The sequence below is a fragment of the Mercurialis annua genome, linkage group LG8 (genome assembly GCF_937616625.2).
Source record: "Mercurialis annua linkage group LG8, ddMerAnnu1.2, whole genome shotgun sequence".
Classification (NCBI taxonomy): domain Eukaryota; kingdom Viridiplantae; phylum Streptophyta; class Magnoliopsida; order Malpighiales; family Euphorbiaceae; genus Mercurialis; species Mercurialis annua.
The window spans coordinates 39,728,821-39,742,444 of NC_065577.1; the positions used below are offsets into that span (position 1 = coordinate 39,728,821).

The 13,624-nt window shown below is 24.3% G+C and overlaps 1 non-coding gene across 1 annotated transcript; it reads right to left on the reverse strand.

The window, feature by feature from the left end:
- Positions 1–9,866: 9,866 nt before the first annotated feature.
- Positions 9,867–9,939, reverse strand: TRNAA-CGC (transfer RNA alanine (anticodon CGC)). The gene has a single exon. It is a non-coding gene; the product is annotated as a tRNA-Ala (tRNA).
- Positions 9,940–13,624: the final 3,685 nt, after the last annotated feature.

The window sequence follows — 13,624 nt, forward strand, 5'->3', positions numbered from 1 at the left end:
TGAATGCAAAGTTTGATATCTGATACTATAAAAGTAAGAGGAAATTAGACTCTACACCACAAAACAACTACTTATTCTCAGTAATACAAACACGCTCATCTCCTTGCCAAAATACATCAGTCTTCTTCTTCTTTTCTTCTTTACGATTTTTCTTGATTTTTTTACGCTCAAAATATTGAAAAATACGGAATCCTTATCACCGGCGACAACAAAGGTATTTTGCATCGTAAGGCTGCCGCTAAAGCGGCGATTGATTGCGGATCTATGGGTTTGTTGGCGATGGCGACGGCGATGGGTTGTTGTTTGATGGGTTTGAAGGCGGCGGTGATGGGTTCTCGATTGGGTTTGACGGCGGCGGCGATGAGTTGTTGATTGTTCGGCCGGCAATGAGTTGTTGATTGTTCGGCCGGCAATGAGTTGTCGATTGTTGGATTTGCTGGCAGAGGTGATGACAATGGTGGAATTTCTAGCAACAAGAGCAGCAACAATCACAATAATACGGCTCGATCTGGCTGAGATTATGATTAAGGCTAGCTGGAACAAATTTGTGAATTAAAAATTTTAATTGTACCAAAATTTTGTCTCTGTTTCAATTTGAAATCTCAAATTTCATTCATATTAAAAAGGTACAAAACATTTTTCCTATATTATCATCAAATTTTGCTATCAAAATACTGGACAAAATGACTTTATGTTTATCATATACTTAAATTTTATGTTATTTTCTATTTATGAATTTTAGGAGTCTGATTTATTTTTTAGTAAAACGTTAGGAAACTGTAGGTAAACGGTTAGTAAATTAACTTATCCTTTAGTAAACTGTTAGTAAACGATTAGTAAACTGTTAGTGAAAAACAAATATTTGGTAATTGTTAGAAACTAAAATTTTATTATTGCAAATAGAAAAGTATTTTATAAAAAAAAATCTTGTCAAAGTGTAAATTTTAACTAGTTTTGGTCAAAAAGTATTTTTTAGAATAAGTATGTGTTCGATAGGTATTTGTCTAAAAATCAAGTAAAGTCTTTAAAAAACCCCGTATATCTATCTATCTATAACTATCTTATATGTGGGAAGGGGGGGGACAGGCAAAATTACGATAATAGGGTTCATTAAAGGTATAATTATTAAGGTAAAAAGTAATTAAGTATAAATTTGATTCTAGCAAAAAAATCAATTTTAATATAAAAATAAGAATTGACTGTACCAATAGAATTGTATATAGGTTAGAATTCTTTTTTTTTTTCCGTAGAAACCATAAACAATTGGAAATATAAGAGTTTGATTAACATATGTAATGCAATGCAAGTTATATTTAAGTCTATCTTAAATCATGTAGTCCGGCTCATATGATATTAATCAAATGCGTACATAGCAATCTTATAAATATATTAGAAATGGCTTCAATCAAAAAAGACAGAAAGGATGTTTTTCTATTCTATAATCCAGAGGGGTTTCAAAATTAAGATATTAAAATATTAAATATGTAGTTCAAAATTATATCAAAATGAAAATATAATTCAAAATATTTAAAATTTAAAATTTAATTAATATTTACATATAACGGGATATAACATCATTCACATGCTATAATTAAAAATTTAATTTAATAACTAAAATAATATTATAAACATATATCAACTTATTTAATATATATATATATATATATATATATATATATATATATATATAATATTCATGAAAATTTATTAAAAACTAAATATTATATTCAATATATATAACGGGTCATATAAAATCATTCATGTACTATGATTTTAATTAATTTAGTTAATATTTAATAAATATAACGGGTCAGGTAAATATCGCTCACGTGCGTAGCATGTGGCCAAATGCTAGGTAAAATTACGATATTAGTGTTCATTAAGGGTATAACTAATATTAAAAAATAAAGTTAATAATAAAATATTATAATCAATTAATTAGGAGTTTAATTACTACTGGAAAACAAAGTTTAGATAAGGATGCATATAAGTTGTTCTACACAACTGTGCTTGTATGTTAATTTAAAAATTTAATTTTAATCAGGATATTAAATTTGAAATTCGACAATAAGGATATTTTAACTACATATCATATAAATATAAGTCTAATTCAATAAGGAGACATAAAACTAAATAGGAGTCTTATTGTATTATAAAAATGTAAATCAGTTGAGAGTTTAATTTATAATAAAAAATACAAGGCATTAGGTTAGAATAATTTGGTTAGAGCTATGTCATTCTAATACTTTCTCATAGTTTTTTGTGCGTTGTGCCGAATCAATATGTGCATACTAACAAATTTCATTATTTGATCATATATTATATTTTGCAATTTAACTAATATATATGTGTATGTATATATAATAGATCATATAAACATGATTTATGTGTTATAATTTTAATTTAAATAAAAATAATCTATTAAAAATTAGAAAGTAAAATTTAATAATCTAATTAATATTTTATATAATAACGACTTAGGTTTGATATCATGAAATTTATCAATTCAAGTAAAATTGGTTATATCTATAAATTAATCAAAACGAATAAGAAAAAAAATCATTATCTGCAGTTTCTTAATAATAGTTTTATATCGATCTAAAATATTTAACATAAATGAATAAAGTATGATTTATAATAATAGTGCTTCAATGGTTAAAATATTTAACGGGTCATATAAATATCATTCACGTGCATAGCACGATGTCAAAAAATTTAAAAAAATAGCAGAATTTGTATATTTACTATGAAAAAAATATTAAACCTTCATTATAATTAATAATATAATAAGGGTTTGTAAAACTTAGAGCATAAAATTTAAATTATTTATGATCCTATAAAAAATATTTTAAAAAAAACTATAAAATTCAAATAAAAATAAAATTTATTTGAGAACTAATAAATTAAAATATTAAGTTTAAAAATTAAATTAAGCAAATTAACTAACGGTAATCTAACGGGTCATATAAATACAATTTCACAAGCTATAATTTTATTTTAAATAAAAGATAATATATTTAAATAAAAAATACTAAATGTAATAATTTAAATAATATTTAATATATATATAACGGGTCATATGAATGTCGCTCACGTGTGTAGCACGTGGTGAAATGCTAGTAACTATTCTATAAGTGTGAAGAGGGGGGGGGGGGGGGGGGGGGGGACGGGCGAAATTACAACATTAGCCGTCAATAATTAAACAAATTACAAAGATAATTATAAATTAAACTCTAAATTAACAATCAAAATCATTACGCATATGAATTAGACGTAGCACATTAAGAGTCCATCGCTTGCCAAATTGTGAAATCATATGTATCACAGTTACACTGAAATGCTAAGTCTGTTTCATATGTATAGGACAATTTAATTGGTCATTAACTTCAATAAATAATGATCCACAGCAAAAAAGAAATTCAATAGTGCAGCTTGCTTTTGAAATTCTGCTGTGAGCTCCAAATTTCATATTATGTATGTGGTTTTTTTAGACAATTATTCATATTTGTGTTCCAATACTTTCCTTTATATTTATGTTCCAACATTTTCCTTTCTAGCTATTCGTTTGATTTTTTCAAGTGATAATATTTATTGTGATTTATGTGACATAAAGAAAAATCAGTATTATTTATTCTTACCTAATAATTGTATAATAAAATTTATATATGATTATACTATGTACTGTTAATCAACTATTATACTACTAATTGATAAATTTGTAATTTATGTGCTATACTCAGTATACTGTATCCCTAATCAAACTCTACTAAACCATATCATCAAACCTTTAATTTGCTTTACTTATCAATTAGCTTTTGATAATTACATTATTAATTAAGAAGTTAAAATATAGCAGTCAGCATAATTTATGTGATTAATAGTAATTAAACCATTATTAAACTTGTGCAAATAGATAGTTACATATTGGCTTTCATTAGGCCATTATATATTAAAATTTATATGATTTTTAATATATAAGTAACTTAAAATAATAAAAAAGATATAAGATAAAATAACAATTAACTTTCACAGGGAACTATAAATTTATTGATAACGGGTTATATAAATAATATTATAAATAAAAAATAACTAAAATAAGTATTAAAACTAGAACATTAATTAATTTATTTACTTTAATTTTTATTAAATATATAACGGGTCGTATAATTGTCGCTCACGTGCGTAACACGTATTAAAATCAAAATTAAAAATATAACATAATAATTAACTACAATAGTTTTTGAAAATTAACCTATTTATTTTTGAATGATCATTTAAATTTTATGATTAATAGGATTTTTATAATAGTAAATCTAATGAAATTATTACCATAGTAAATTGTTATAAACAATAAAGTAAGAAGTTTACTTCTAATTAAATTCATTACTATGGTTGTAATAGAATTCTTAACTATCTCAGTGGTGTTTGAATAGGACTGTGTTATTATTACAAATTCAAATTCCTACTCGATTTTATGATTTTACAATTTTACTGTATGTAGAAAAAACATTTAAGCAATTTATATATTTTTGTTTTATTAAAATTGATAAAAGTTTTGATGGGCTACTTTATACTTCAGCAATTTGAATATTAAGTTCTGGTGTTTCAATAGGAGTATAATATACTAATGTTCAACTAAGACTAACATTATAAACTATTTATGAAGGAATTTTTATATTGTTAAAGTGTAAATTAATATTAAATTATTAAATTTAATATTTTAGTTTTAATAAATTATTATTATTTTAATATATAACGGGTCATACTGAAATAATATTTAACACATTAACGGGTCATATGAATATCGCTCACGTGCGTAGCACGTGGCGAAAAACTAGTACTATATATAAAAGCACGGATGGGGAGGGGACAGGCAAATTTACTGAATAACCCTTTTCAGTTCATTACTAAATAAAGGTTTTATAGTCATTAACTAATTAGTTATTTAATTAATCACTATTGTAATTAAAGTCCTAATTAGAATAGGTAGCTAAATTATCTCCAATTTAGTTTTTAGTATGTAAAAAATAACTAAATTCTCTCCAAATTAGTAGGAATACCTATCTTTTAGTTTGATTTAACTATAAAATTAAAATATTGTATTTGGTCAATATATTATTATTTAAATTTCTATCTTATTATTTTTAAAAATATTATTAATAAAATTAAGTTAATTATTTAATTATGTTCATTATAAAACCAAAAAAAGAATAAATTCAGTATGAAAAAAAATTAATAACTAAATATATTATATTTATTTTTACAAAAATTCTTAATTAATTTAATATTAATTATAAATAAAAAAATTGATATAATTATAATAAATTTACTAATATGTACATTGAAAAGTTACGTTACGAGCCACGTGCTATGCACGTAATGCGAAATTAGTCAATAGTCATATAAAAAGTCGTTGATAAAAGGCTTGAAGGATGCTATATGGGCTTGCTAACCACCAGTAATGGGTTTGCCTTTTGCTATATATGGGCGTGTTTGCTACTAGTTATCGGTTTGGCATTTGCTATATATGGATCAAGGCAAGGCTATCTATATTACCCAAGTTCCTCTTTTGAGTTTCAAACATGTTATTTTTTCCTAAATATTCAAAAAAATTAACATAAATGCTGGATACAACGTATTTAATTCAATTAAATTTTTGGTATATAATTTTTAATATTTACAATTATTATGCATTGATTAATATTATGCTACAAAAATTCAAAAATTCTACAATAAAATATGAAAAGTGAGTTCCAGTGAGTATTTACATATTTTTTTATATTCAAAAAGTATTATTAAAACAATGAGTTGCCATAGATATAGATTAGATACATATGGAATTGTTAAATAATATAATAGAGTTTCTCTAGACGGTTTTTTTTTTTTATGAATATCTATTACATATGTATATTCTCAGTTATTTTTCTGAATCTATCGTAAGTTACACATAGAATTTGAAAACAACAACTTTTTTTTATCATTCCATTCTATATAATTAAGTTACAAAAACTTGTAAATATAATTGCAAGTAGATTAAAGTTGAACCCAACAGATCTATAAATACGTAAAACTCTTTTAGATTGTAATTGTTTCATTTTAAAAGTCTCATTTGATTCTATGAAAAAATTAAGAAAGTAACTGATATTATATTTTTTTTTACTTTATTCTTATAAATAGTAGTAGAACTTTTTTATAAAATTTATGTTACATTTAAAAAAGAAGGTTAAATAAAACAAATTTAACATAAAATTATTTTAAAAATAAAAATAAAACATACCAAAATGAGAAATAACACTTTAAAAATGGGCGGAAGAAGTATCTTTATAGTCAAATTCAAATTCAAGGCACCGTTTGGATTAGAGACTTTTAAAATCAATGGATTTTGCTAAATCGGTGGATTTTAAATTAATGGAATGTAAAATCCATAGATTTATAAATTTTATCGTTTGAAATGTATATAAAATCCATATAAAGACATATATGGAATAATTAAATGTTGGCATAATATATTATTAATAAAAAATGATGGATTTTAACTTTCCCACCTCCTGGGTGGGAATTTAAATGAGGGATTTTAGAGTATGAGGAAATTTGAAAATTCATGGATAGTCATGCCATTTTTTCATACCAAACAGTAGATTTCTTTGAAATCCATGGATCGTACAAAATCCATAAATTTTATTTCTTTAAAATTCTTCAATTCAAACGGTGCCCAAATCTTATATAAGAGTATTAAATCCATACTTTTTTGAACCAATATATATGTTGGTTAAATTCAGCTGAGTTTAAGGCCTAACTTAATTCAGGGTAAGTTCATTAAAAAAATTCAACTTCTCGGAAAATAGCATATTTTTTTTACTTGGTTCATATTTGTCAATCTATTTCCCGGGAAGTTGAAGGGTTGACTTCTCTTTAATTAGAGAAATAACTTCTCTAGCAAAACATAGGTACATTCTACTTCCCTAGTTAAGTTAATTAAAATACGATTATAACTCTATATTTAATTAGTTAATTTAATTATTAAAAATAATATAGTCTTTACATTTTAATTAATTAAAAACAGAACGCAATTTTCCGGAAAGTTATTAATTGAACCAAACAACAAAAATATTAATTTCCTCCACACTAATTTCTATAGTAATTAACTTTTTGAAAAGTATACATCCCATGAACTATACTCTTTTGAACTAAGTGAGGTCTAAATTTTACAATTTATTTGTTATTTGATCATTGGATAATAATTTTTTTTTCCTGAACTGAATAATAATGCATAACATTCGTTAAGTTACTCTTTACAGGGACTATATGTAAATTAGTAAATAATATAGGGTACAAAATGTAATTAACCAGATTCATGATGGTTTTTTGCAAATTGAAAACTTAAAACATTGTTCTCTACGTAAGCGTAAAGAAATGCAAAACTCATTTTGACTTTACATCAACAACTAGCCAACCTCTTCAATCTTACCTTCTATAAGCTGCAAAGTCACAAATATTTTATATTAATCATAAATAGATAATGCATTATCATAATGGAATTAAATTTATCATTAATATTAATTTAAAATATTATATTAATTAGAAAATAACCATCCACTAATTAGGTGATAATTTGTCACACTCAACGTGAAAATGATGTCAATTAGCACATAATATAATTTTATAGTACATTTAGTCATAAATTTAATTTTTTTTATCAATTTATTATTTATGTATAATGATTATTATCGGGTGTGAGCAACACGTGTCGAATCATGTGTCGAATATAAAAAAAACAAATTTAAAATCAAATTGACCTTAAAATTAAAATTTATACTAATTGATCATCACTTGCAAGTTGAGAAAGCAAATTATCATTAAGTCATCTTTATTGTAACGGAGTTTTGTCACTGTCCGCCGACAGTTTAATCTAATTTGAGATAAATACTTTAAATACAACTTCTGAAATTTTTAAAAATACTAATGTCTTTTGTTTTGAAAAAAATACACTAAATTTAAATTATATCTTTCATGTCAAATTTGTAAAGGTCGTTTCTTAGCCATTAAATACGATAACTTTTTTTTTATTTTAATAATCTCGTCTCGTCGTTTCTTAGCCATCAAATATGATAAATCTTTTTTATTTTAGTCTAAGCTCGTCGTTTATTTTTATTTATTAATTGTTTTTAATTTTTTTAATTGGTTACTGATAGACTTAACTTAAGATGAATTTAAAAAAAAGTACAGTAATCTCAGAAGTAATCTAAGGGCATCTCCAAGGGGAGTCAATATTTTTCCCTCACCATTTTTCAATTTGGTGAATTTTCACCAAATTCAATCCAATGGTCATCACCAAATTCTTCACCAAAAAATATACTTTTTTATTTTTTAATATTATAATCATTTTTAATTCTTAATATTTTATACACTTTTTACCAATTACACCCACAAACTTATTTATGCTCATATTCGTCCGAATTCTACATATAGTATTATTATATCGTAAATTATCTATGTAATGTTTTTATATTATTGTCTCGTAAAATTAATTATATAATATATTTTTTTAATTATCTCATAAAATTATTAATGTAAGATTTTTATGATATTGTTTCATAAAATTATTATATATTATTTTTATATCATTATCTCGTTAAATTATTTAATAAGTAACTAATTAATTAAATAAAATTACAAATTATATGTATCAAAGTGTACATTAACCATATTATTATATTCAAAAAGTGAAATGGTGAAGAAAAAATTCCTTCACCATTTTTGATGAAAGAGTGTGTAAAGTAGTCACCAAAATGCATTTTGGTGACTCCCTCAATTCCCATTTAACAGTTTAAAACATTAATTAACATTTATGTGATAAAAATCTACAATAATATGATGATCCAATACTATATAGTTAAATGAAAAATAAAGCTAAACAATTTTAATTTAAGCAGGACAAACATCATTGGATGTTGTTGTAATCGAGATTATCATAAGCTGAACTATCTGAATCTGATAATTGACAGTTGTACTTAGATTATAGTAAAATACTAAGCTGTAAAGTTTCAGACATATTTAAAAAATCATACTATTTGTCTTCAATCTTTTGAAAAATTTAATAGATATTAGCCATAGATCATAGATGTTTCATCTTTAGAAACGATACAATTATGATACGAGTAATATAAAATTAAACAAAATTAATATATAGTAATTGTAATTGTGACAAATTAAACAAAATTAATATACGAAATTAATACATCTAATTCTTTCAAACACATAATTTATTTTAATAATTATATTGTAATTTTAAAATTTGTTAAATTTGTAATATCTTTAAATTTTGTACATCACATAAAATATTTTTGTTTAGATAATTAAATAGATTTAAAAATTATTTAAACATATTAATTTAATATATTTACGTGCGTTATATCATATAATTTATATTTAAAATAGTATGATTATTGATATTTGTATATTTAAAATAGTTTGATTATTAATATTTAATACACTTTCTCTCTCTATCTGTATTGAAGAGAGAGAAGCAGCAGCTGCATGAAGAAAGCTAGGCTAGACATGTTGAACCCACAAGACATCACATGTACTTTCAAAATATAATCACATGCTTTCTCACCTTATCCTTTAATCTATCATGTGAGCCTATGTTTTTAAAATCAAACCATCCTAATTGATTTAACCGGTTTGATTATGAATTAAAAGTCACTTTAATTTGATTAATATTAAAATTTAAAATCTCAGTTCAACTTCTTTAATTTAAATTTATATATTTTTTAAAATTTATATTTGTTTGAAAAAAATTTGTCTTGTTCAACCTAGTTGCGTGGCTACTAATATAAGGGCGTGAAAAAAAGAGGAAATAAATATGGAGGTGCAGGGAATCGAACCCCGTGCCTCTCGCATGCGAAGCGAGCGCTCTACCATATGAGCTACACCCCCATATATATTTCTTGAAAAGTTAATTATTCAACTAATTACAATGAAAAAATAGTTAATAAGCTTATTGGATTTACTAATTAACTTCATGAAAAACTAAATTTTATTTTTAATTTATTAATGTATATACTTGTAATTATCTTTTATTTAATTAATTGGTTGAGTTGATAATTAAATTATAAATAAGAGGTCATACATATAGGGATGAGCAAAAAAATCGCCCGATCGAATTAACCGAATGAACCGATGAACTTTGGTCCGGTTCGATTTTGCTAAAACGGTTAATTCGGTTAATTTGTTTTTTAAATATCTTTTTTTGATTATTCGTTTATCAGTTCGTTCAATTTTAAATTATCCAAATTAACTAAACCGACCAAACTAATAGAATTTCCGATTTTTTTTGAATGTTCAAAAATTTTCCTCATATTTTGTCCGTTTTAACCGGCCGAATCAACCGATCTATTCGGTTGGTTTGGTTTTAATTTTTTTTATCTTATTCGATCGGTTCAGTTTTCAATTTAAAAAATTTAATCGATAGATTCAATTCAAACTATTCGGCCGAACGGTTAATTCGGTTAAGTGATTGTCGATTCGAAAACCGTACCGAGTGCTCACCCCTGCATACATGTTCAACCAGATTAGGTGTTTGAAACATTATTGATAACTTAATCTATTACAAGTATTTATTTTTCATCCTTTTCTAATAAAAAATTATTATTTATTTTTCATGAATTTAGTTATGTAATTATTAGATGATGACCATATGGTCCCATAATATTACAAAACAGAAGAACTTTGATGTCTTTTTGTAGAGAGAGAAAGAGAGAGGGTATATCTCTTCTTCAAGATTCCCTTATCTTTGGATGTTCCTTTTCACTTTTTCTTGACAAATACATATTTAATGTTTGCATCCCTCAATTATTTCACTTTTTCAATTCAACCCCTCTCATTCTTTTTCTATTAAGATTGAGGTTTTATATTTTTAATTTTATATACGTTAAATTCCTCTATTACAGAAGTAGAGAAAATGTATTTCGTGTGTTATTCGTATGACTGGAATTAATTTTAAATTACTTTTATTTTTGTTGAGAGTAAATTTTAATAAATTTTTTATCCGACTTGACAAAATTAATATTATTATTGATGGAGAACCTAAAATCTACAAAGTTAAAACAAAAAAATCAATTTTAAAAAGTGTAATAATATAAAAAAAAAATTTGTCAAAGATTGAACTTCATTAAATGAAGAAATATATATATACAAATAGGAAATAACTCCTCAACATTAATGAGTAAGCTATTCCAAGATAAAATGATGAGAACTGCAAAGCAGTCATCCACAAGGGCTTTTTAGCCACCGAATGGGCCACCCAATTAAAATCTAAATTTCGAAAATCGAAAAATTAGATCAAAGATATCAACTAAAACTACTCCAGCATTCTTGACGACGATGCCTGAAATCAACAATTCCTCCATTGCTGTTGTAGTTCTAGTGCTTCCACCGCCAAGGAACCATCGTGCCTATGCCAAAATTGAAAAAGCCAAATCGAAGCAAAAAATAATAAAACAAATAATTTGCCATTAAAATAGGTCTATAGTTATTTTGTTTTTTTTAATTAATATTATTTTATCCACTTATCACAATTAAACGAATAATAATGACATTCATCCAATAGTGAATCAGATAAAATAAATAAACACAAAGTAACTATAGAAACGGCCATAAAAATTATATTTTGTATATTACCGCCATACTAAATAAATTGAATATGGAAAAATTACTAAACGATCAAATATCTCAATATTTATTTAAAATATATATCAAAAGTTACTCAACTCTTTTTCATTTTAATCTTTTATCACAGAATTTTTATTTTTTTATTTTGGATATTTTCTTACCAATAATGCATAACTGGCAACCGAAATTTATTATTTTTTATCTAAAAACTTACCGTTTATGTATATTTTGGTTTAAAAACTACTTTTAAAATAAAATTATATATTTATTTCAATGTTTCAAATAAAATTAGTAAAATTCGACTGTCATTTTTAATCGGAAAATATACTTAAAATGAAAAAAAGTTAAAAATTCAATAACTTTCAAAATTAATGGTCTTCACATGTATGCTTTATAAAATTCTTCCAATGTTTATACACCATCAATTAACTTTTAAAACTATACGTAATCACTTAATTCTTCTAAAATGGTACACAATTAGAGGTTAGACTTTGCTATAAAAACGTGTAAAAATTACTAATCAAAAACCATTCAACAACCAAAACCGTGACAAAACCTTGAAATACCACAGCAGCCAAAAAAAATTCCATTTTTGACCGGAACGGTAACTGACACGTATGAAAAAATAACAACGAGGTAAGTCGTGTGGTTGACACGTGTCAATTAACGGAACGGGTAAAACAAGTCGTGCCAGACAACATTAAAAAATAGACACTTGTTTTACGGGATAACACAGTTAGGCGATTCCGTCCACTACTTTGCGATACAATCTATGCACTTTTATGCACCACGTATTTTAATACAATAAAATTATTTATTTAGAGAAATAAAAATAATTTTTTATGAATTAGTGTGATTGTTTTTTCTGAAAAGATCAATTTGTTTGAGTATAAATGAAATGATTTGACATATAATATTATTATTGTTGATTTAAAATTATGTATTTTTTAATAAAATCATAAAATAGAATCAGATAATATAAATATAAAATTTTCATATACGGAAAGTTAAATATACATTTGATTCTATTTTTAATAGAGATTTTAGTTATTGTTTCTAAAAAAACTCAATTTAAGTGTTTGATAATTTTTTTTACAAAAATTATTAAGTTTTTTAAACCTTCGATAACTGCCGAAAAGCTCTATTTTAAAGCCTTTTTTAATCGTTGATGCATATATTGATGTTAAATAATTATTCAGATAAAATTATGCATATTAAATATATTTCGATGAAATTATTTGTAAATCTACAATTGTTTGTAGATTAAATTAAATAAACTATTCATATTAATAGCTATAATTAATTAATTTTTAGATTAACTATTATCAATTTTTATATAAAAAAAATATAATTAAATATTATTATTTATATAAAAAATTAAAACATTTTCATTAAATATAATATAATATATTTATGATATAGAGAATAATTATATCATTTTAAAGTCATTTATCATACTACTAACAACAACAACTAATCAAACCAAATATAATTATTATATCAATTAACAACTAACAACTATCAGTTACTAACAATAGCTGAACGAAACATATCCTAAAAAATATGTAAAATCATAAGAGAACTTATAGAGTCTGCCTTATGAATGTCTGCTTAAACTTGCAAAACGGGGTGGATGGTTAATCAGATGGTGGTTGTCCGATTAACTCTCTAATGCTAAAGTAAGTTTAGGCTTTGAGCAACATTTTAGTGTATTGAATGTAATTGTGTAATTAGACACAACTCGAACTCCATATATAGTGGTGATGAAATACCTAATAAAATTAAAATAGGAAAGTGATTTCTATTTAATATCTTGTGTTTGAATATGAAAAAGATTTCTTATTCAATGAGAGTCTTATTAAAAAATATCTTTCTGAATAGACTTATCTTCTTAGATAAGAGTTTGTTCGGTCTGTGACTTGGTTCTATCATACTTATGATGGAAATCCGC